Source organism: Acromyrmex echinatior, chromosome 5 (assembly GCF_024713525.1).
Source record: "Acromyrmex echinatior isolate Ae372 chromosome 5, ASM2471352v2, whole genome shotgun sequence".
Classification (NCBI taxonomy): Eukaryota; Metazoa; Arthropoda; class Insecta; order Hymenoptera; family Formicidae; genus Acromyrmex; species Acromyrmex echinatior.
Window position 1 is genome coordinate 11,082,287 of NC_141856.1, and position 24,582 is coordinate 11,106,868.

The 24,582-nt window shown below is 26.4% G+C and overlaps 1 protein-coding gene and 1 long non-coding RNA gene across 17 annotated transcripts in view; one reads left to right on the top strand and one right to left on the bottom strand.

The window, feature by feature from the left end:
• Positions 1-24,582, top strand: part of LOC105153594 (uncharacterized) — a 97,622-nt gene that overhangs the window by 30,381 nt on the left and 42,659 nt on the right. The window lies entirely within an intron of this gene.
• LOC105153592 (uncharacterized) overlaps positions 1-24,582 on the bottom strand; it is a 41,843-nt gene that overhangs the window by 12,835 nt on the left and 4,426 nt on the right. For 3 of the 9 annotated variants that reach the window (XR_015545077.1, XR_847106.2, XR_015545078.1), the window contains exons 3-7: positions 24,083-24,452; positions 16,444-17,985; positions 16,092-16,346; positions 12,240-14,970; positions 8,077-11,700 (exon numbers count right to left, since the gene is read on the bottom strand). This is a non-coding gene — a long non-coding RNA (uncharacterized LOC105153592). The other 6 variants (XR_015545076.1, XR_015545079.1, XR_015545081.1 and 3 more) reach the window with 6 other exon arrangements.

A 24,582-nucleotide genomic window follows, 5' to 3' on the forward strand; every position in this document is an offset into this window, starting at 1 on the left:
GGTTTCGCCTATTACTTACATTTTGTTTACTGGCCTATCACTTTCATAAGGATTTCAAATTTTAATTACACATAAAATTTGAAATTGAATCTGTTTACGGAACGTAATGAAAAATTTTCATGCTTAATCTGTCGTGCAAAATACTCGAATATAAATATAGATGGGAATTTATATAATGTAATCAGATTGAATGAAATGAATAATTTCAAATCTTCATTATTGGAATATGGCAGAATACGGTCGATTCTATTATCGAAATATTACGGCAACTCATCAATCTTTAACTATGTTGAAAAATACGAATATAGATGAAAATTTAAGAGAACGCTGCGTAATGTAAGTGCCACTTACATTATGAACGTACACACATTACTATTCGCAGATTAAGGACAGCCTATGTCGTTCGAGAACTTGTACCGTCATTTTCCGTGAGCATATTTGAATCTAAGGGTTTTTGAATTGAAAAATCTCGGAATGTACAAGGATTCTAGAAACTTCTGGGAACTTGGAAGAATTTCAAAAATTCAAGTGTCAAAGTGTGGAGTTGAAGGACTTTAGAATGCGATATCGTACAATATTTTTGTTAAATCGTAACATTGTCTGAAAATGTAGCGCCGAACTCTTTCACCAGCAAATTTATGCTGATATAAAGGACTGGCAAGTCCTTTGGATTTATTTAATAATAAAATACTTTTCCCTCAGAGCGCTGGAATTACATTACATAGAAAGAAGTAATTAACTGTAACAACAGTAATTAACATTTTCCTTTATCAATTTGGTTACGTAAAAATTCAGTTTTTATAAAAATTTCTTTTCTCTTATAGGGATATTCGTTTCAAGTTGTAGAAGTATCACAATTCTTTCTATCGCTTTTCATCTGGAAACCAGTTTTATATATCCAATGTGTCAATTTGATCGTAATTACACCGTAAATTTGATCAGCAGATTGGTACCATTTGCGTAATAAAACTGTCGACAATATAAAAGGAGAAAAGTAATATGAAGGATCGTATAATAATCACGTTGAATTTTTTTAATGATGCTCTCAATTTAAGGATCGGATAATATTCAGTTACATTCCTCGATGTTCCACTTTCCGCAAAAATTATATAAAGATATCATTTCCTGAGCGCGCTTCATAATAGCGATGTCTTTTTCGTTAATGAATCTGAAAGGAATAAAGAAAAGAAAAATAGGATAAATGAAGAAAATCTAGCGATACTCGATAATTTAAACGTAATAAGTTCTCGAGGGGGATTGCACGATATATGTATGAGTTCTTCAAACTAACAATCTAGGTATACTAACTTGACAATTCCGATTATGGTTTCTTAAACAAACTTAAAGTCAACGTTTTCTCGAAAAGACAATTATTCCGTATTTAAAAGTTATTTATAAAAATAACAAAAATTTAATGTCTTGATAAAACGTTCTTTTTAGTCAATTTTGAGATAGAGTTTATTGCGAATAAACAATGCAAATTAATTTAACTGTCTCTATATATTTTTAATGTAAATTCTATGTATGTTGTCTATTTCACGACCACTGGTGACTAATTTTTAACCAATATATGAATAGTGACATGAAGTTTAGATGTACAGGAATAAATAAACAAGCGTAATGTATTTCCCATGAGAAAGAACATATTTATCGAAGAAAAGACAAAGCAAAAGAGTTTTTCATAATATATGAAAACTGATATAAGCAGAAAATAGAAATAGAGTTTTATCGATATTTGTTATAAACTGTTTATATACTATTCCTATTTTATTTGTTTATCAATGTAGAGCTTGTGGAATGAAATGACCAGAGTGCCATCAAATCAGTTTATTGTACGTTATATTTATTATTCCGCTGTATCGCGTTGCATTGTACTTATATAGCTGATAAAGAAGTAGAGAAGCTTACGTCTTTTCTCCTATGAAAGTGCACTTTCTAAGGAAAAGCGCCTTATGGATTTTCTATTTTTATCTTTTTTTCTCTCCTTGCCTAATATCACAAAATTCGTATTCTCTAATATCAGACAAAATTATGATAACATTATTATTATTAAATTTGTAGTCAATTAAATTTGTAGTCAAATAATTAAATTCTTTAAAAATTAATAGTACATGGAAAACATGTTGTGTAAAATCAGTAAAAGAAGGAAATTAAAATTTAACAAAATAATTGTGCATTGATATTAAAATAAAAATAAAAAAAGATAGCTACAATATAATGTAGTTAGAATAATAATATCGCTGCGCATAGCTTAGCGCCGAGACACTACCAGTGTCTCCAGATCTATGTATAAATAATATAATAATAAAAGAATCAACCGATATGTGAACAACATAAATAAGTAAAGAAAGCTTTATTTGGTCAAAATAGATCTTGGTGTCTAATAATATTTAAAATGGTATAATTTTTAATATTGTATACAAGTAATTGAAAAACTTGCTGCAACAATAAACTAACTTACACGTAAAAATTGAATAAATGAACTCTAAAGTTAAAGTGAGATAAATATCAATATTGTACTTCCGATAACACACTATTTCTATGTTAGCTCTACAACAATATTGATTTTTTTCTCATCATTCTCTAACTTTAGAGTTCCATTTACTCCGTTTTGACAAAATATAGATTAGACTATTGATGTAATAAATCCTTCGATTATAAATTATTAGAATCAAACTTCTTAAGAGTTGATATATATTGGCAACAAGCGTAAGTTTTAAAGTTAATATGAGCACAGGAATAGAATATTTAGAGATCATAGCTGTTGACTGGCGCATGGATATTCAATGGCTTGCAAGAAGAGTTATGCAATTTTGAGACGGCGAAATATACATATAGAGGGGAATTCATGATCTTGTTTTCCTTTGAGAGAATCGGCGAAACTGTGCGTGGCACGAGCAGAGAGAGCTCAAAAGGCAACCGCATAGTCGCATTATGCCACGCTAATGATAGTTCGCTCATCGCACTCTTGTTTGCCCCCGCATGCATACAAGGGGGGGCAACAAGTGAGTAGGTGGAACGGACGGTGAAAAGTTACATTGAAGTTACCAACTCGCTCGGACGCAACCTTGTCGATATTAGTTGGCGAAGTTACTCGCCAACAAACTGTCGTAACTAGCGAGAGTTTTCCAAAGATCTACCGTCCAGCCAACCTCACAGAATCGTTCTCATTCCTTCGTTTCTGCGTTTATTCGAAATCGTTAAACTTCGTCAAACTATAAGGAACTTCTTGTACGTGAATACAAAAATAGTTGAAATATTTGTTAGAAAAAATAAATAAATAAAAAAATCCCGAACGATCTCATACTTTCTTGGGAGTTTTTCGATAAAGAAGTGTTTTCGGTGCGAAGAAATTATAATATTATATAGATTTAGTAAAAATTATGTTTTTCCTCTCTAACAATTATTCTCCTTAATTCGTAACGAGAAAGGTAAATGCGCATGACATTCTGGAATGGTTATGTTATGATGTTTGATTTATCACGAGAATATGGAAATATAGTCTTTGAGCAACTTTTAGTCGCTTTTCCTGCGAGTTAAACTCAAATAAACAAGGATAATATATCAGTAAACTACGCATTTTCTGAGTTCACTATCTTTGAAGAGATGTTGGAAACAGTTTGCAAGAAGAAAGAAAACAAGAAACTGCAAGGAGTTTATATCAGACTCAAAAGAAGAAACTTCGTTTTTCCTCTTTTTGTTATTTAGATTAAACTTGTGTTATAAAATGTCTTGACGTTTGTTAGATTAACTTGAAATTTTATTCTATACGGAGCATTTGAAGCAATATCCATTTCCACATGCAAAGTTATTCCTTGTAAAAAAATTGAAATGATATTCTCTATTAATGATGTTGGAACATAAGTAGCTTCCAATTTCAATGATTAAAGCTATTTTGAAAAATATTTAATTATACTTTAATAAAATTTTTATTTCAACTATAAGATACATTATTATTAAAAAGAGCTATAAAAAAATATGACACGCAATCAAATATTAGTAAAAGAATTAATACAATTTTTTAATAAAGCATATTATCTTATATTACCAAACATCGTATGTGAAACAGAAATAAATCTTAAATTAGCGATTATTTAATACTATGTTAAATAATATGGTGACATCTTCCTGGTGTCTATCTTTCCTCTGACTCTCAGGATAAGCATTTCTATTTAGAATAGTTATAAAATTATAATTGGCATCATTGATAATCTGTCAATGTTTTGTTCGTCGATGTTTCAACCGTCAATGTTTCATCTGTCGATGTTTCCTCTTTACAAAATTGGGGAGAAATTACAATAGCTGTCAGTATCACGATTATCAGCAAGATAACGTTCATGGGCCATTTCATTTTCAAATGATAGGTTCTGCAAAAAAGTTTTGAAATAATAAAAAGTTTAGAAAATATATAAAAATTCAAATATTGTTTATTATTTTTCTTTTAAATTACATTTTCTACTAAATTATCATTTTAATTTTTTTAATAAATATTATTTGCTTGAAATTCTTGTCTATTATTTTCTTATTTATATATTGCTACGCTTATTAAATTTTTTATTAATTTCCTTTATCACACTATTTTACCTGTTTAATTCCAGTAAGTAAATAAATTTGCAGTCTGCTTGTTGCGAATCTCCCATTTATCTCTCCAATTAGTAAGCTAGAAAAACTGGTTATTAACGGAATCTCATGGCAATCACGACTACGTTCGAAAAAATTACATTTTGTTTAAAAAAAGTTTAATTATTTACATAGTAACTAACCTTGATGTGCTATAAAATATTTTATAAAGTAATAAAATTTTTACATACACGAAAGAATGTTAAATAAAATAATAAATAAATATTTATGTATTGATTTGCGAAGTAATTATATTTGAACATGAAGACAGAGGAAGTGTATGAAATAATGGTAGCAATACTATCATGTAAATTTTGTTAGCTCAGTGTATTTAGATATCTTATTATTTTTTTTTTACAATTATCTTATATCTGTATAGCGTTGGATATTAATTGATTAATTTATTTGTTAACTAAAATAATTGACTAAAAATTTAAAATACATGTAATCATGATTAATATAATTAATTAACAAAATTAATTGTCAAACAATTTGATATAATTAATCGATTAAGTTTTTACTTAATTAAAGTAATCAATTAAAAATTAACTTGATAAGTACACGACTAATTTAATCAATTATTGAAATCAATTAAACACCATATTAATTTAAAAAATAATAATCAATAGTTAATTATTAATTTTTAATTACCTTTAAAAAATTACATTTATGAAATATTATTAAAAAATGCATTTGTTGCATTGAAAAAAATATTCGATGTTTTTAGATAAATTTTCTATGTTTTTTTATCTTTAATAAACTAGGGAAAAGATTGTATACATTAATAAAATATAGTTACATTATATTAGCGATTTAGCGATAGTTATGTCTATTTCTTTGTTGGCTTTTTAAACATAGATGGAGTTTGGAAGATTTTCTTCGATTCGGAGCAGTTATGATTTCAATTGCGATAGTTTTTCTTTGTATACTTTGACAAGTTTCAGGTAGGATTACAAGTCGCCAATATTACAATTACAGCAATATCTTCACAAGAAATTTCATTTTTCTGCAATATTACATGGTTCGAGAAATAATAAAAAGTTGAAATTGAATTTCTCAATATCGTTACGTATACCTATTTCTAATATCTTATTTTCCTCATCCTTTTCTCTTTCTCCTACAGATGTATAGTGTTATTAATTCCTTCTTATATTTCGATATTCCACTTCCTTTTCGAACTTTTTGTTAGACTTTTTCTTATTTTTTAACTTGTATTAATATGTGCGAGTTGTTATAACTTTATTGTTGTTTTATCTTGACTCACAAAATTATTTCTCAGCTTCCAATAAATAAACTTCATAATTTATTTATAAATCTATTTATTTTCCTTCAATCGGACCTTTTATGAACAAAACTGAGAAAAAATGTTCTAAATTTTAATGAATATTTACTTGAACAATGTCAACTAAACATTTACTTATAGTAAATAAACATTTACTCAATAAAAAAATGATAGTTAAATCAAATTTACGATTCTTGTATCGAATAAATATACAGAGTGTCCCGTAAGTTTTTGCCAACTTTTTGTATAGAAAGAGTGAATTAAACTGAATCGAAAAGTCCTTTATTATTTCAGTACTTTTTATCAACTTTTCAATAGTGTATTTTTTTATTTTTATCAACATGAAAATATATGATATTAAAAAATTTTGAAAAAATTTTGAAAAAATTCTCAGAACTTTATGAGAAGAATATAAATAACTTTTATCTCTCTCTATTTTTCTATAAAGTTCTATAGTATTTGAGTAAAAAATTATTGAAAACCAATACTCAGCAATTTTTTAGTAATTAATATCTCGTTAACTATTGCAAAAATTGCGAAATGGTACAGGATTTTTCGACTCAGTTTAGTCTTTTCTATCTATACAAAAGCGATTGGCAAAAACTTACGGAACATTCTGTGTATATATATAAAATAAATATAAAGTTGACTATTCAAACAAATAACTTATTAAAATTTAATATATTTTTTGTTGTTGTTAATGAAATTCAGCGATCGTTTCTGAGAAATAAGAAGTTATATTAGCGATTATTAACTATATTTATGAAAATTTACGTATGTATATAAAAAATATTAATTTTAATATATTTAAAGACGTAACTGGAAAAAAAATCAAACAGATTTTTGAAAAAAATTTGTGACGCGTAACAATAAATATAATGAGTAACAAATTAATATTCATGAAAAATTCTTTTAATAAAAATTTCTTTAATATATTATGTTTTCAATTTTTTTTTACGTTTAAATTTTAGATATTTCACCTTTTTGAACTATTTATCAGATTTTTTTTTATTTTTAGATTTCATTAATTTTTGATATTATAACTTATCTTTTAACTCACAGATTTATCTTCTAGATTCTCACATAAACTAATTTTACTGCCTGTTGCATACTTGATATATTTATTTGTATTTTCTTATCAAGCTTTTTTGTTATGAACAAAACTGATTATTAATGACATTTGCTAATTATTTCCGAAAATTAAGAAGTTAACAATTACTAACAATTACTTAATATTAACAATTACTTATTACAACAGTTATAAAGATTTATATGTGCGTAAAAAGTGTTAATTGTAAGAGCTAAAAGATAGTTGAAAAAAGAATAGGTATGATTGTATTCTGAAAGATACTTGTAACTGGATATAAGTATAAACATTTTGCAAGAAATCATTAAATTTAATTAATTACAAATTAGAAAAAATACAAGTAAAAATATATAGAATTCTCTCCCATATTCTAAATATTTATAATATTTATATTCTTTTAATTATACACATTTTTTTGTCAAAAAGAAACTTAATAGAATTTCACGATCGTTTCTGCGTAAACGATAAATCAGTATAAAGATTTAGTTATCCATCTATGTTATGTATCAATCTTTATATGTCAGAAAATGTTTGAAAAATAGAATTATTGATGGGACATAGCTGTAACATGTAGCGAATATATTCTAAAAAGCCTGTCGATCTGGAAAAGATATGCGATAGTATCTTTCTCGTGCGGGAAATTATGTTGCATCGCTATATACATATAAAACGAGACCCATTTAAAACGAGATGTTATAGCGAGAGAGAGGGGGGGGGGGGAGGGAGATAGAACAAATGTTTCTTTCCACTAAATATTAATCGTACTTAATAATAAATTTCTAAGAACCAAGGAATTTTGATTGCTGCAAAGATTTACCTACATATAAATATCAATTAAGTATTTCTTGACACACCAAGAATACTTAAAATATGGAATGGTTCGTACCATAAAAGTTCGTAATATAAATCATAAAATAAATGATAACGAATAAAAATGCTGCATAAAATCATCATATTTAAATGAAAAAATATAGAAAAGATGGAAATAAAGAAAGATATGATGAAGATATAAGGCTCTGTGCATTTAGAATATGATGAATTTGTTTCTTTTCATCTCATATGTTTACAATTATGTTGCAATAAATACCTTCTTTACGAATTAAATGATCCGGCGACAATTTCCGCTCTTATCTTTCCTCTGGCCTACTGGACAACGAAGGAAAATTCTATTTGGCACGTATATTATCATATTGTGCGGGAAAGTGTGAGACAATGTTGTATCAGTTATGTGTTCCTGATAAACTCCAGGTAGAATCACTATGGCTATTAATAGTGTAATTACTAGGAGGATATTCACAAGTAATTTCATTTTCAAACGATACTTGGAAAATGCGAAATTGTATGATTACTTTTACTAGAAACTGTGATTATTATATAAAGATGTTTCTCTATATATATATATATATACTCTATATAAATACTAACTATCAATGTTGATATATTTGATGACAGTATATAAAAAGTTATGAATTATGCATTGATAACAGCTATGATAAAACTACTCAAGTGAATAAACATTCATTTCCGCGAAATTATACTTAAATATAAGGATGAAGCAAAATAAATATGCGATAACCTTGTATCAATCCTACACATTTATCTTTAAATAAAGTTATCTCATTTTATTTTCATTGGTAGGCGATATTTTATGTTAGACGTAAAAATTATACAGGAAGTAACGGTATTTTTCATATTAGCGTCATTTTTCGTAATACTTGCAATTTCTTTTCGCATCTCTATTATGTATTTTCTTCTTTAAAATTTATCTTAAAATTTCTGATAATATTTTTCAAATGGCAGTTTTCGTTTTATTTCTTTAAAATATTTCTGTTTTACAACTTTATTGTTACTATATATAAACTTACAAAAATTTTCTAGATTTTTTAATGATGAAGACTTTATACCTTCGGGAAATATGCGCGTATATGTCATTCTTTCTTTCTGCATATCTACTATCTATAATCTGTATATATGTTTTTTAGACTATATGAATTCCATTAGCATAATGGAAGAAACTAATTATGAACTAGTATAATTTTTTAATACAAGCTTGTGAGCTCAGCAATACACGGAAAATACATATATACGGAAAAAAAAGTTGCAGCAGTAAAAATTTGCGTGTGGTAATTAAATTTCAATCGTAACATATGGATACCTAACATCGTATCTGCGAGATCTAATTTCCATTAGCTGTGAGGCCTAAATATTATCATTGTAACAGACAAACATTTTGCTATTATGTCGATCCATTGATCATAGCAGCAAATATTTTCTGTGTAGCAGACAATTTGGCAAGTACAGTTTCAGCAAACCATATTTAACTGTGGTAGAGATAATTTTCTTTTATACATATCTTTTACATTGACATATTCGTTAACTATGACAACTAATTTCATGCTGCTAAATAAATTGATCTGTAACAGACACTTTGCTATCACATCCTTATATTAGCTACAGCAGCAAATCCTTTGTATGTATTAGCAAATTTCATAGCTATAGTAACTAATTTCAGCTAATCAGAATTAGCTGTAGCTAGCAACATTTTTTTTCTGTGTAATGAAAACACATATACATATATACGCTATCAATAATCAAATTTAAATAATAATTGTATATAATTAAATAATAATTGTATATAATTTTTATGTAATTTGTATATAAGTCTCAACATTTTATTGATAGATAAAATATTCATGTGTAGAAATATTTCTGTGTGCTATTTTACTACTACATATGTTGCTGCTATCATATGATATTTTGGAACTTCACATCGCATATAGCTTTCAACTGACATATCCGAAAAGCTGAGTTTCTGTAAATATTTACAAGCAGACGTTGAAGACATATTTCATATTTCTGGAAGAGATCTATTGCGAGCTAGAATGTGTAGTTTTTGATAAGCGCATTGTTCAATAAAAGTACTTCAGAAACTGAATTATATTTATGACTGGAATAGTTAACATCGAGATTTTGTCTTCGTAAAACAATTATTGAAATTAAAGTAAACATGTAAATATGTTTTTGCTCTGTTAAAATTGTGTTGGATAGAATTTCCGTCTCATATTCTCATCTGACATAAACTGCGTTATTGATATAAAAATTCCATGATTACATGTAATTAAATTGATGGGTGATAACATTAGGTTAATAAAAGTCAATTTTACCACTATGTGTGCGTATGTGTAAAATGCTACTAAAAATAAATAATTTCTTAAAAATAAATATTATAAAATTTAATTAATTTATTTATGAAATATGAAAATTGATTGATCATTAATACAAAAATTAATATGTAACTTTGTTGTTATTTTAGAATTTCTTAGATTTACTCATCCCCAATTTTGTTCGAAAATAAATAAAATTTCTACATCGCATTTGTAAGAAATTAGATAAATCCAATTACACCAGAGGTGTAAATATTTTTTATTCATTTTTTTTTCAAGAATATAATTAATGAGATGCCAGTATATTAAAGTAACAAATCAGGATATTTATTTTATTCAATTATTTTCATGCTCAACACATACAAATACTTCTAAACATCAGTTTATATGCCAAAAACTATTTGATTCCAAAATTTTTAATTTAATTATGCTAAACTTATAATATTTCATGTTGCAATATTCTATACATAATTTAGAAATAATTGTGCGTTTTTTACGAGCACAATTATAATTTTAAAATACAGTTAAAATATTTTTCTCAATTATTGGGTAATTTCTGTATAAATTTATTTTAGCAAATGATTCCTTATGTTGTTATTATTTTGCCGAAATATTATGTTGAAATTAATTGCGCAAACAGTTATTAATATTTTTTAAAAAATCAAAATTTCTGCAATTTTTGTAAATATATCTGTATAATTGCAGATTACAAATATTATACAAGATTTTATCGTATTATTTTATAAATATTGAGTATATTTATCGAGTATACCGCATAGTTGTTATAATATTTAGAATTTGCGATAGTTTTATTGTTTTGTTTATTTAAGTTCTTTGAAAAAAGTAGAACTTGTCTATTCTCTTTCTTTCTTTCTCTGTTTCTCTCATTTTTCTTTTTATTCTAATTTCTTTGTCTTTTATAATCTTACCACAACTTCTTCCGTTTTCCGCAAATTCGATTCGTGCCGCTACGCCTGATCGATTCAACAGATTGAACTGCATTGCTATTCTTTATCCAATACTCACTATATATAATCCATGTTTTTCGATTTATGCAAATTTTATTACTATTACATATAAGAAATTACGCTTGCTAAGATATAAATTTAAATATGTAATTATTAAATTGACTTGAATGTATCTAGAAATTTAAAAGTTTTCTTTTATTTATTGGGTCATCTAAAAAGTATCCGCGGTTTTTTGTCACTAGATGTGTGTTGATGGTCATATATCTAGTGACAAAGTACCGCGGATACTTTTTAGATGACCCAATATTAACATTTTTTTGTTATAAACGGATCATTCAATTGAACTAGAACAAAAATAATTTTTTAATAATTAGATTTAATGATTTAATTAATTTATTAATTATAATATAGTGACTTTACGAAATAATATAATATTTGGTACTAGCATGAAAATTGAAATTATTTTATAATTTAGTGTAGTTGTACATTACTGTTATAAATTATATAAGTCTATCGCATACCTATATGTTAGATTATTCAGTGAGTTTTGAATTATAAAAGTCATCGATATCTATGAATCTGTAAAAAAAAAAAACAAAATCAAAACGAGAAAATAAATAACATATAAAACATGAATTGTAAAAAGGTGATTGGAATTTCTGATATTTCTGAATTATTAATTATTGTAATGTTTATATGTATAGTATATATTGAATAAAATTCTTTTAGTACAATTACATATCGAAATTCATATTTCTGTTATATTTTGAATATTGGTATGCAATATTTAAAATAATAAAAGAAATAAAAAACAAAAAGAAAATTTTTTAATGAACGTAAAAGGTTACGTTCATTAACAAATTTTTTTTTGTTTTTTATTTCTTTTATTATTTTAAAAGTTTACGTTCATTAGCTTGAATTAATAATACCACGGTTTAACATTTCTATATTTAATAACTTCAGCTAAAATTCATTTTCCTAACAGCTTAAACAATCGTACATAATTTATTTGGTTCTCGCAGCTTTGCATTATATTACCGAATGTTGGTGCGATTATGTTTGAAGTTTTACTGCTTCTCTATTAGGAATTGAGTGTGAAATATTAAATTGATAATTACTTGCATATTATCTTTGTTGTAACAGCGTCTGACATGTCCCATGAGTATCTTTTTTCTGCCTTGTTGGGCAAAGTGGTTTTATGGGACCATCAATGATATATGGGATAGATAAATAATATTTTATTTTATGCTGGTACCCATAGTCATAGTCATAATACATATTTCTAATGATGTCATTATGGCCATCATTAACGTGATTGTCAATAAAACATCAAGGAATATTTTCATTCTTTTATTGCGAAAAATCTGAATATTTTACGTAATCTACAAAATATCAAATTAAACATCATATATTGTTTATCTATTCTTTTATTTCTATGAAATAGTCGAATATATTATATATAAATTTTCTATTTCTTTTAATTTTCTAAACATTTTATTAACATATTTTCAAATATTTAAATATTTTTTTGATATTTTTAAATTTTATTTTTAATTTTTTTATTTAGTAAAATATAAAATATAAAATAATTTGAAGGAACTTTAAGGAATTCTTATTTTGCCTCTCTCTTTGTTTCTTCGTGAAAGATATCTTCTCTTTTTTCAATATTCTTAACTCGATTTACTGGATCTTTAGTACGCACTTTATCCTTTCAACAAAACGTGCAGTACTATTTCTTTCCTATACATCTACTTCCTCTACTTATAGTTATCGTATCTTTCCTGATTGTGCAAGCTTCATGATCATCTTTTAAAAGAACCGATTATGAAGCAGTATATTCTCCTTTATTCAAACGAGAAGTTACAACGACAGAATTTCACATCACAAAGGAAGGTCAAACGTATAATTATACGTATATATTTTAAAAGAAATTGCGTTATTTTATATATTTCAGAAGATAATTTTTTGAAATACAAAGATTATTACATTTAATGTGTCGGTAATAACATTATTTAGCAAAAAAAATGCGTAAAAATAAAGATATTATTTCTCAAAATAAATTGTTTCCCATAGTTTCTTGAATGTTGAATATGATCCCGTTAAATTATTGTTATCACAATTTAAAAAAATTTATATTTAAAATTGCAAAAAGGCAATTTTAAAAATTATTTCAGAGCATATTGTAACTATGATATATAATATGGTGAAAAAATTTTATTATGATCAAAATTAAGTATACTGTCAAGATTTCTAGCTCTTCAAAGCTGAATTTTTGTTATATCGGTCGATTATAAAGTTAAAAAGATATTTGTTTAATGTAAAATATAAAATATATCACGTTATTAAAATTGTAATTTACATATACTTTTAGCATATGTAAATTATCTTCTAAAATATATAATAAAGCAATACTAAAAGCTGAATTCTTGTTGTATCGATTACAGTTCAAAAGATTTTTTGATTAATGCAAAATCTGTTGCTTTGAAATGTTGTAATTTACATATGCTATTTAGAGTATTAAATATTTTTTAATTATATGTATTATTTAAATTTAAAGGTTTTTATACCGCTGAATATTAATCTATGAATGTCAAAATTGACACAATAAGTTTAAAATGGCAGAAATATCATAAACGTCAAAATGAAATTCAGTAACAGTTCTTTTAATAATAACTTTTTAATGTAATTTTATAATTGAATTTATTAATAATTTAATAAATTTAATTTATTTATTTATAACTTTTTTGTGTGTGATATTAAAATTATATTGAATGATTTGATAAATTTTAAATATCAAAATATTTGATAGAATTTTAATGAAAACTTACGAAAAAATCGTTACTTCGATGCAAAAAATTTTATATTAATTTTATATTAATTAAAAATTTTATATTAATTATATAAAATATCTTCTAATTATAATCGACATAAATTTTATTTAACCTTAGCTACTAAAGTACGGCGATTTTTTTTATATTGCTATAACTTTTTTATAGTAAATTCGAACAACTGCTAGCTGGATTGAAGTTAAAAAAACTTTAATTATCTATAAATACGAAATCTAGAAGATAGCAGCCTAGAAGCCTAGAAGAGCAGTTATTATTCAATGTGAGAGTGTACGAAATTTCAAGAGAAGTACCTGATATCTTCATGCAGATAACTCGTTTAAAAAGATTTCTGGGTATTCTTTCGTGTTTTATTAAATACATTTACTAGGTTTCAGATAATATAAAAGTAAATGTATGAAATTATAGGATTGAAAAAATTATTTTATATACAGGTCCCCCCGGTGTGCCAGATCACCTACACACTCTTTTTATCTCTTCATAGAATAAGGTACAATCAAAAATATATTCAAGCAATAGTTTTAGGATTTAAAAAGATTTATCTACTAGTAAAACGATCTATTTACTAATCTTATCACGCACAGTTTGATCTTAAGTGCCAAGATTAGATCAAGCTTACATTGATTTTTTTAAATGGAAACCCTTATTTTTTTTTATTACATATTTTTATAATTTACCTCGAGAACTTTTCAAAACAATGTAACAAAATATTTTTTCATTAAATATTTTTTGAGTTATAAAACTTAAAAATTACAATACCGCCGGCATTAGCATTACTATAGCTAAGGTGTTCGATTGATGATTAAACCTTTTTAAATGTTGTTCAGGAATGTTACGATCATGATCAAGGCAATTAAAATTAACTGTACAATTTGAAATTATTACAATATAATCCTGATGAATACAAAACGTATAGTGTGTATTTTCACTTTTCTGTTTGTTGAGACGATATTTTTAGGTCTCGCTTTTAGTTGATATTGCTGAAATGTTGATATCTACAAGCCTGCAAATATAAAATACATATATACCTTGGGAAGCCAGGACATATAATTTTCAGAGATACTGCACAATTATACTTTAGTAAATAAATTTATACAATAATATTACAAGCTCTATATAGTTTGTTAAAATAGATAAAATATATAATACAATGATTTATTTTATATCTTTGTAAATTATAATTTAATATAGTTTTATTAAAAAATTATATGCATATGTATTTTGTTTTGATCATTGTTAATGTATTTAAAGCTATATTCAAAATTACAATATTATTATTAATATTATTAGCATTAATGAACAGTTAATTAAATATTTGTTTTCTGATAAATAATAAAAAGATATAAAAATCAAATAAAAATATATATAGAATTATTATATTATAGGTCCTCTTCATGAGGAAGAAGGTTGTATAAATGAAAAATTTGAAATTGTTGAGGCTGATTGATAGAATAAAATAAGTGAATTTGGCAGATCTGGGGATTCAGTACATTTGATACATGATACATGAATTTCAAATGCTGTCATATTGTATATGGTTTTGAATAATTCGCATGTCTGCCAGTTCCGCACGATATTATTATAGGTAATTTAAGATTTATTCAATGTATTACTATATAACATTATAAAGAGAATTAGAGAGCAATGAAGAAAGCTACCTCGAATATTCAACGGTATAATTATGTATTGGCAAATCGGTAACAGTTTTGTATTTTATATTTTTATAATCACTGTCTAAATTAAAGATCGAAACGTATGTTTAGACTTAATGTAATTTTATTTTTAAAAATTACGTTCAATTTTGCATAAGCTATCAGTCCTTTTGACTCAAATAGCCTTTTATTTTATTTGAATTTTTAATTCTATTGAGCCGTTATTTTTATTTATATTTTTAATTGTTATATGTAAAATATTATATCACTGTAGATTATATTAATATAGAAATATTATATTAAAAATATCCATATATCGAAATCCAAAGTTTTCATATAAATTTATGTAAATCTACACGTTGCCAAATCTGAAACATAATTGAACGTGATTTACATTAATTTGGAATCTATGTTTTGCTTTTAAAGATAATTTGTTCTAACAAACCTAAATACGCTCTACCAAAGAAACTACCTGTGTTTTTTGATCGTTACATGGGTGAACGACATACTCCACTGGAATCCTGTCTCTGGCCCTCCGGACATGGACTTGCGGTTGTTATTTTAGGTGCATCTATAATGCTTGTAGATTGTACCTTACATTCAGTACAGGGTGTCTCTATCTTGGGTTGTGTATATACATCCTTATTCTTTTGACCGACTGTCAGTGGCACCAAGATTAACATCATTGTCACAAGTATCAGGAAAGCACCACCAAAGAACTTCATTTCTAAACGACGCAATAACTTTTTTGTTTAAAAATGCAATTTGAAATGCGAGTAAGGATCGAAGTTCTCGCATCACTAATATTGTTAACTAATCTTTACCGTTTTCTCGATTCGCTTTTCTTGACTTTTCTTGACTTTCTTTCTCGTAACTTATCGCAAAATTTTCCAACTTTACTTGCACTTAATATTTCTTTTACTCTGTTTATCTTAGCGAGTATTTTGCCACTGTGCTACTGCATGTTTCCTATTTATACTCAGATATTTCCAATGCACTTTGCTTTATTACGATAAAAAATTACAATTATGCAGATTAAAATGCTAATTATCGCAATTAAAGTATATTAATATCGATGTTGTCAATAAACAGCTATTGCGTCTGTTACTTTTCCGTGAAAATGTCCGTGAAATATTAATATGTAAACGGAGTGTTCACACAACTCTAACAAATTGATACTAAATATGTATGTTGGGATAATATACAAACTACTCAGCTTCACACATATATCGTTTCTTATGACTTCCATCCAGTCTATAACTCTGTTGTAGACTCTGTATAGCTACAGAGTAACATCGATCTTGACATAGTTGCAAAGATACTTTAAATATTTATTTAATAGTAACTTTTGTTGATCAATAAAAAATAGGTTACTGTACATATCGGCGAACAATTTAATGTATGAATAGAAAACTGAAAAGACAGATAACTATATCGGAGGCTCGTATTTTCGTATTTTGCCGCATGTTCGGCATTAAAATTGGCTGCTGGCGTTTATTTTATGCTGTCAATACCATCGTTTTTTAGATCAATAAATGTCAAAAATCTGATAATACAGCTGATCTAAAGAATAGATTTGAAACAAAACTGATTTGCATACACAATCATTAATAACGCTACACTTAATAATGTGCATTGTAACTTTTTTCTATATGGGATAAGAATTATAGGCTCGTATTTTCGCGTATTTTGCTGCACGTTTGGCATTAAAATTGACTGCTGGCATTTATTTCGTGCTGTCAATACCATGGTTGTATTTAGATCAATAAACGTTGGAATCTGATAATATAGCTGACCTAAAGAACATGTTGGAGACAAAATTGGTATATATATATATATATATATATATATATATATATATATATATATATACATACATACACACACAGCTATTAATAATATTTTATTTAATATTCGTTGTTAGCTTTTTTTCTCGGATAGGAATTATTACTAAATACTATTATTAGAGAAAAATCAGTTTAAATTCGACAATTCATTTGTCATTTAAATTTCAATACATATAGTGATGTGTAATTTGCATAAACATACAGCTCTGTAAGCTTTTTCTACTTATTGCTAGGTTTTGTTGACATATATGATTTTTATTTGACGTGAAAAAAAAATGAACATAAAAAAACATAGATAAAAATGTATTTTATTATGATAAATCGGGACTCATATTATAATTGCAAGTATTACTGTGTAAACACTAAAACAACTAATAAATAATATACATTGATCGCATCGATGGTGAAGTTTGTTTCTCTGATGCAAAGCGGACAAATAGCTTGGCCAATCTCTCGACATGCGTTGTTATGATATTTCATTGTGACATTTGTAGGATTACACCGCTCGTATCGTTGTATCTGCAAACAAATATAAAAAATAATAGCTCATGAATGAATGGTCCTTGTTTGGCGACATAAAAAAGGAATTATATGCAATGGTTTTAAATTTTTTTATATTTTTCTTTTTAGATACATACACACACACACACACACACACACACACACACACACACATTTTGCTCTATTGGTATATTTAAATAGCTATAGAATAAGCTAGAATAATACAATCGCTAAAATAAACATGTGAAATATATGCAGGAATGTTCTGGAAAAGGAAATGAAAATACATGTTTTTCAGGAGTAATTGTTGGTTCAGAGGCAATACCAAAAGTTTGAAAAACATAAATTTTTGTTGATAAACGCATTTTCAAAAAATAGATTAAAAAAAATACATATTAGAGATATTCACACTTAAAAATTTTATAAGCTATTTTATATGTAGACATTTTATAAGTTAATATAATAAAAAAAATCTTTAAATGTATATAATTCTGTGAAGGAATATCCTAAAACTAGTTCTCTTGACTTAGAAAACATTTGCAATGTTACTGCAAAATTGCAAAAGTGCTGAATCACTTTTTATTTTAAAAATTTTTCAATATTTTTTTGTTTGAATCACGTCGCTGATCGACGGAATACAAAATCAATGTGTCATGAAACACGAATCGGCGCCATTATTACATGCGACCGAGAATCTAGAATTCAATTGTCGTTGATTTTTCGGTAGCAGTCAATTCTTTTTATTTCCGACAACGATGACAACGCGACAGTCATCATCGTCACGGAGGAGATTAACAACATGGCTTAAATTTTCATTTTTTGTGATATTCACACAGAACGTTTGACCCTGATTCCTCTAAACGACGCTTATAACGTACGAAATATCTTCGTTAAAAGGGCGTTTTCTCGCTAATCTCCTGTTATTTACAACGACGTCGTTGTTAATCCGGGAATAGTTATTTAATTTCTTTTTTTTTACGTAAATGATCATCTGGAGAGTACGTGTTTTTACACTTTAATTAAAATTAATATTATTAACAACATATTGTATATTATTGATTGTCTTCTCTTATTTATTAATATCTACGAATATTATAAATTTAATTACAATTTTCTGAAAAAAGTAGATACAAATTAAATATTAAACAGAATATATATATATATATATATATATATACACACACACACACATACACACACGTTAAATATAGCTTATTATGACCATATTTCAAAAAAATTGAGATTTTTATTAATATGACGCCTTTATAGCGAGTTTTCAATGGAATTGCATATTTAAAAATTTGTAAAGAACAAAATAAATGATATATATATATATATATATATATATATATAATATATATATAAACAGAGAAATATTTAAACACAAATAAGAACGCATATGAGCGCGAGCTGGCATAACAAAGAGAGCACAGGTCTATCATGCCAGAAATCCTCGGTTCAAATCCCAGGAACCAAAATATTTACGCTCGTATCTCTTCTCGGGGAAAGGTCGGCAATCTTCCGAGAGTATCCTTACCCACAGAAACACCTCTCGAAAAGTTCACCGTTTAAACAGGCATTAAAACTGTAGGTATATGCTCGGCAATTAAATAATTAGTATACGCTCCACAAGCATTTGAGAGAAGTGTAATACAAACCACAGGCAAGGTAAGAAGAAAAAGAAAAAATATAAATGCCATTTTTAGTCAAAGCAGGTCTTGGTACGTATAAAGAAATACAATTAACTGACCATCGTCCCTAATTTTAAATAGCTTTGGATATGTTAAAATATAAACAAAAATAAAAAATATTTTTTTTTTACATGCTAAGTCGAAAGTTAAGGGAGTAAAAGAATTCTTTTGAAAAGATCAGTTTTTTTTTTAAATGAATATCATCGAAACTATGAGAAACACAAAAAAAAATGTTTTAAATAAAAGCTAAATGGTTTCAAGACCATTATTACTTCATAATCAAAATTAAAAAAATAAAAAAAAATTTTTTTATTAAAAAAATTTTTATTTAAATAACTTTTTATAATGATTATTATAAAGTACTCTTGAAACTATTTAACTTTTATTTAAAACATTTTTTTTATCTCTCATAGTTTCGACAATATATTCACAGTATATTCACTATGAAATATTAGGTGTTGGAATTAATTCGTAGCGTTTTACAAGTGATGGGAAGTACTTTCATTAATGTATTTTTTAATGCTCATGTGAAATAAATAACATTCTTTCATTAAAAAACGCTACGAATTAATTCCAACACCTAATAAAAAACCAATTTTTTCCAAGGAGATTTTTATCCTCCAACATATATAAAAATCTTTTATTTTCGTTTATATTTTAATATATCTAAAGCTTATTAAAATGAGAGGAAGTGTTCGTCGTGTTTCCTTGTTAGTAATATTTATATATGACTGTATAAATACAATTTTTAATTGTATAAATTGCCGATTCAATTTGTCGAACTTAAAACACAATCATGAATTGAAATAATTATCTTACAATTAAATAAATTACAATTAAAAATATATAATCTCATAATTAAAAATAACCAAAGAAAAACAGTTAGTCTATAGAACTAAAAATTGCATTTGTATATTTACGTACGAATATTACTAATAATAAGCAAAACCTGCTTTGAAAAATAGCACTCTTCTCTTTTATTCGTAAAAAATAGTTATTAAAAAAGAAAGAAAATATATATTAACCAATATCCATATAAAACAATATTTTACAACATTTTTTAATAAAACACTGTAATTGATTATTTCCGGATTAATAACATTAAGAAATTTTCCCGAATATTCCAATTTTCATTCTTCTGCAATTTCTTTTATTTTTCCCTTATATGTTTCTTCCTAATTAATTTCCTCGGCAGAATTATCGCACTTTACCTTATTTACAAGTTATCTAGTTTCTCTTGAAACTACTTTTTATGATTTGTCAAAAACCGACATTTTCCGTTCGCGTCATGTTTATAACCAGGTGGACACGGAAAAGGCCATTCCGGCATCGTTACGACATTTTATATTATGCGTATATCATCATTCGTCGTCGATGTTTTCGGAGTCGATTCGATATTTGGTTGAATTTTCTTTTGTAGCGGTGACGATACGATAGTCATAACCATTATAGCAATCATTAATAACGTGATACAAAATTTCATTTTCGATTTTCACCACAGATTGCAAACCGTTTCAAAAATTTGAGATTTCGATAATGTCCAAATAATGCATACGACTTGTGAAACATCTTCAAAAAAGCAGAAGTTTACAAAGACATTGTTAACGCTGCGCAATGACTGATTAGTTTTATACCGAGGATTTCATAAATCAACAAAACCATGGTTTATAATAAAATCCATTATAAAAATTACATTATATTTACAGGATGCCTTGTCAAAGGTGAAGCGTATTTTTAATAAGAGATTATCACTACACGCATGCGTAATCTTGCAATATTTTGCAAAAATGATAACTAAATTCTAATTTTCATTCTTCTACAATTTCTTTTATTTTTTCTTATATGTTTCTTTCTAATTAATCTTTATGATTCTCGATAAAATTACCGCACTGTACTTTATTTACAAGTTATCTTACCTATAATTCTTCTTGAAACTATTTCTTAAGCTTTTGCAAAAACAATCGACATGCTCCGTTCGTATCACGTTGTTGGCCAGGTGGACACGGAAAATCCGGTACTGTTATGATATTAACTGAAGACATTGTTTCATTTGTCATCGGTGTTTTCGGAGTCGATCTGAGTTGAGTTTTCTGTAGTAGCGGTGACGACCTGGTAGTCATCACCATCATAGCAATCATTAATAACGTGATATAAAATTTCATTTTCACCACAGAATGCAACTCAGTTTAAAAATTTGATTTCAATAATGCGTACGACTTGTGAAACATCCTCAAAAAGCAGAATCTTATAAAGACGCTGTTATTAATGCTGCGCAATGACTGATTAGTTTTATACTGAGGATTTCACAAATCAACAAAACCATAATTAATGATAAAATTCTTGTAAAAATTACATCACATGATGTCTTGTCAAAGGTGAAGCGTATCTTTGATAAGCGATTATCACTACATGCGTAATATTTCACAGAAATGATAACTAAATTCTAATTTTAATTCTCATGTATATTTACATAAAAGTATTTAAAAACTGTGACTAATAAATTTAAGTATTAACTAATAACTATTTATTTTTTTATAAATAGTTATTAGTTAATACTTAAATTAATAAAATTACATGAAGATTATACAAATTAAATTCTAATAATTTGCATTTTAATATTTTATACTTATGTTTATATTAGCTCCAATTGATTTATCCTGCGTGGTAAAATTAATTATATATTTTAAAATATTTTGTCAACATATGCAATTAAAAAGATAATATGCGTAATAGTATAATATTTAATATAATATTTAATCGATTGGAGAATTGCAACCATATTTATTAATTGATTATAACTATTAAACATTATTACTTATTTTGTTTATTTATTGACCCACTACCTTCAATTTTTTTGAAATATATTACTTAATATAACACTTCTTGGGAAATAGCCAATAATTGTAATCAAAGTTGTTTAACTTAAGGTTATCGAAATAGTCAAATATCGTTTTGCATTTCAAATAGCATATGAAATTCTATAAATATGCATATGCGAGTGGCTTGCAGAAAGTATCTTGTCCACGAGATTGCGCGAATATCGAAATTATCGAATAATAGAGAGAAAGAGAAAGAGAGAGAAGGAAAGGGAAGAGGGAGAGAGAGAGAGAGAGAGAGAGAGAGAGAGAGAAGAAAGAGGAAAATAGAAAAAGAAAAAGAATATTATAACAGTTACTTTCTCTCAGTAAATACTTGAAAAGTTAGAAATATTTAACAAGCGATAGAAGTTTTATTTACTCATTATTGTTCAAATATTTCCAAAGCAAAAAATTTGTTTAAAATTTTATGAACTCTATTCACAGATGGTTAACTTTTTATAGAAAAAACAAAACTGTTGTGCAAGAAACGATTGATTTTTATGACGATAGAATTTGGCTTTTCAGTCCAACAAATATTTGACTTTTACCGCGAATAAAGTTTCGCTTTTAGTAACGAACAGAGTATAGCTTAAAACAAGCTCAATATATCTCTAGTTTCTAAATTGGAAAAAAATTTTATCGGTCAGAGAGTCGATTTGATTTTTTCAAATAAAAAACATTTAGCTTTTAGTATAAAATCTAATTTTTTAAACGCGAATACAATCTCAAATAGAAGAAATTTGTTTAGTTTCTATACAAAAATTTAACTTTCTCTTATTTCTAAAGTAAACCGCATTTTCACTGTAAGAGTGGCTTTTAAGAGGTTTTTTAAATTTGACGATTTTACTGTTTTTAAGTTCAATGAAAAGTTACTTATAGATTTAAAAAAAAGTTAAATTTGCGATTGAACTTTTATAACAAGGTAGCTTTTAAGTTAGAAAATGTAACGTTTAATCCTAGAGTATAACAAAAATGAATAGATAACTTTTAACGTTCATAAATTCAATAATAAATACATTGTTTTCGACTCTTTTTTATAAGTTTTTCCTTTATAAATTAACAATAAAATCATACATTATTAGTTTTTTTGCAAAAATAAAATTGTGTTACTATAATTTTAATTTTGTTTACTTATTATTCATTTACATGTTTAAATCTATTGATTTATTAATTTTGAACACTACAATAATTACAAAATTAATAAAAATTTTAAGATAGACTACGAAAATATTTTTAATAAATACATTAATAATATTTTAGTAGTTATTGTGAATATTAATTAATATTATAATTTTGTGTGATTTTTAAATGGCCACTTTAAGCTTGATACTGTTTGAAATCTCAATAAATTTAAATTATGAGTTAAATTATAAATTGAACTTTAAATATGATATTTTGAAATATACCAAATAATACCATAAAAATTTAAATAATGTTTATCTACAATCACTTTACTGATACGTTAATAAAAATTTATTACACTAACCATCTAAAGACTGCGTGAATCTCATAGAATGTCAATCAAAGATTTAAAGCGCTAATGCAGAAAAAAATAAAAGAACTAACCGTGTGAAACATTAATCAATGCAATATGGGTCTCAATTGCCCGTTCTTATCGTAACGATATCTCGTTCCTTCTTTCTCGATCTCGACATTTTTTTCCGGCACGGTGATGATGTTCCTTTTGACTCTTTTGCTTCTGTCTTCGGTGACAACCGGCGTCTCTACCAAAATGGCGTCGACCTCTTGCGTCTTATCGGGCGCGATTTCTTCCACTTTTTCACTGTCAGGAGCCGGCGTTCTTTCAGCCATTGTAGCGATTCTTCGATTGTCAGGATTCTAAACGATTTTCGATAATCCTATTTTTCCCTCTAATCTGCCGTCAAATCTTTGAAGGATCCCTGTCTTTGGCTCTTCTGGAATTCGGCCGTTGCTTCTGAATATTAAATAATAATTTTGAATTTTAAATAACATTTTTAAATATGAGAAATAGAGAAAGAGAGAGAGAGAGAGAGACCGGGAATATTTGTTATTTTATTTTAAATAATATTTTGTATTATAAAATG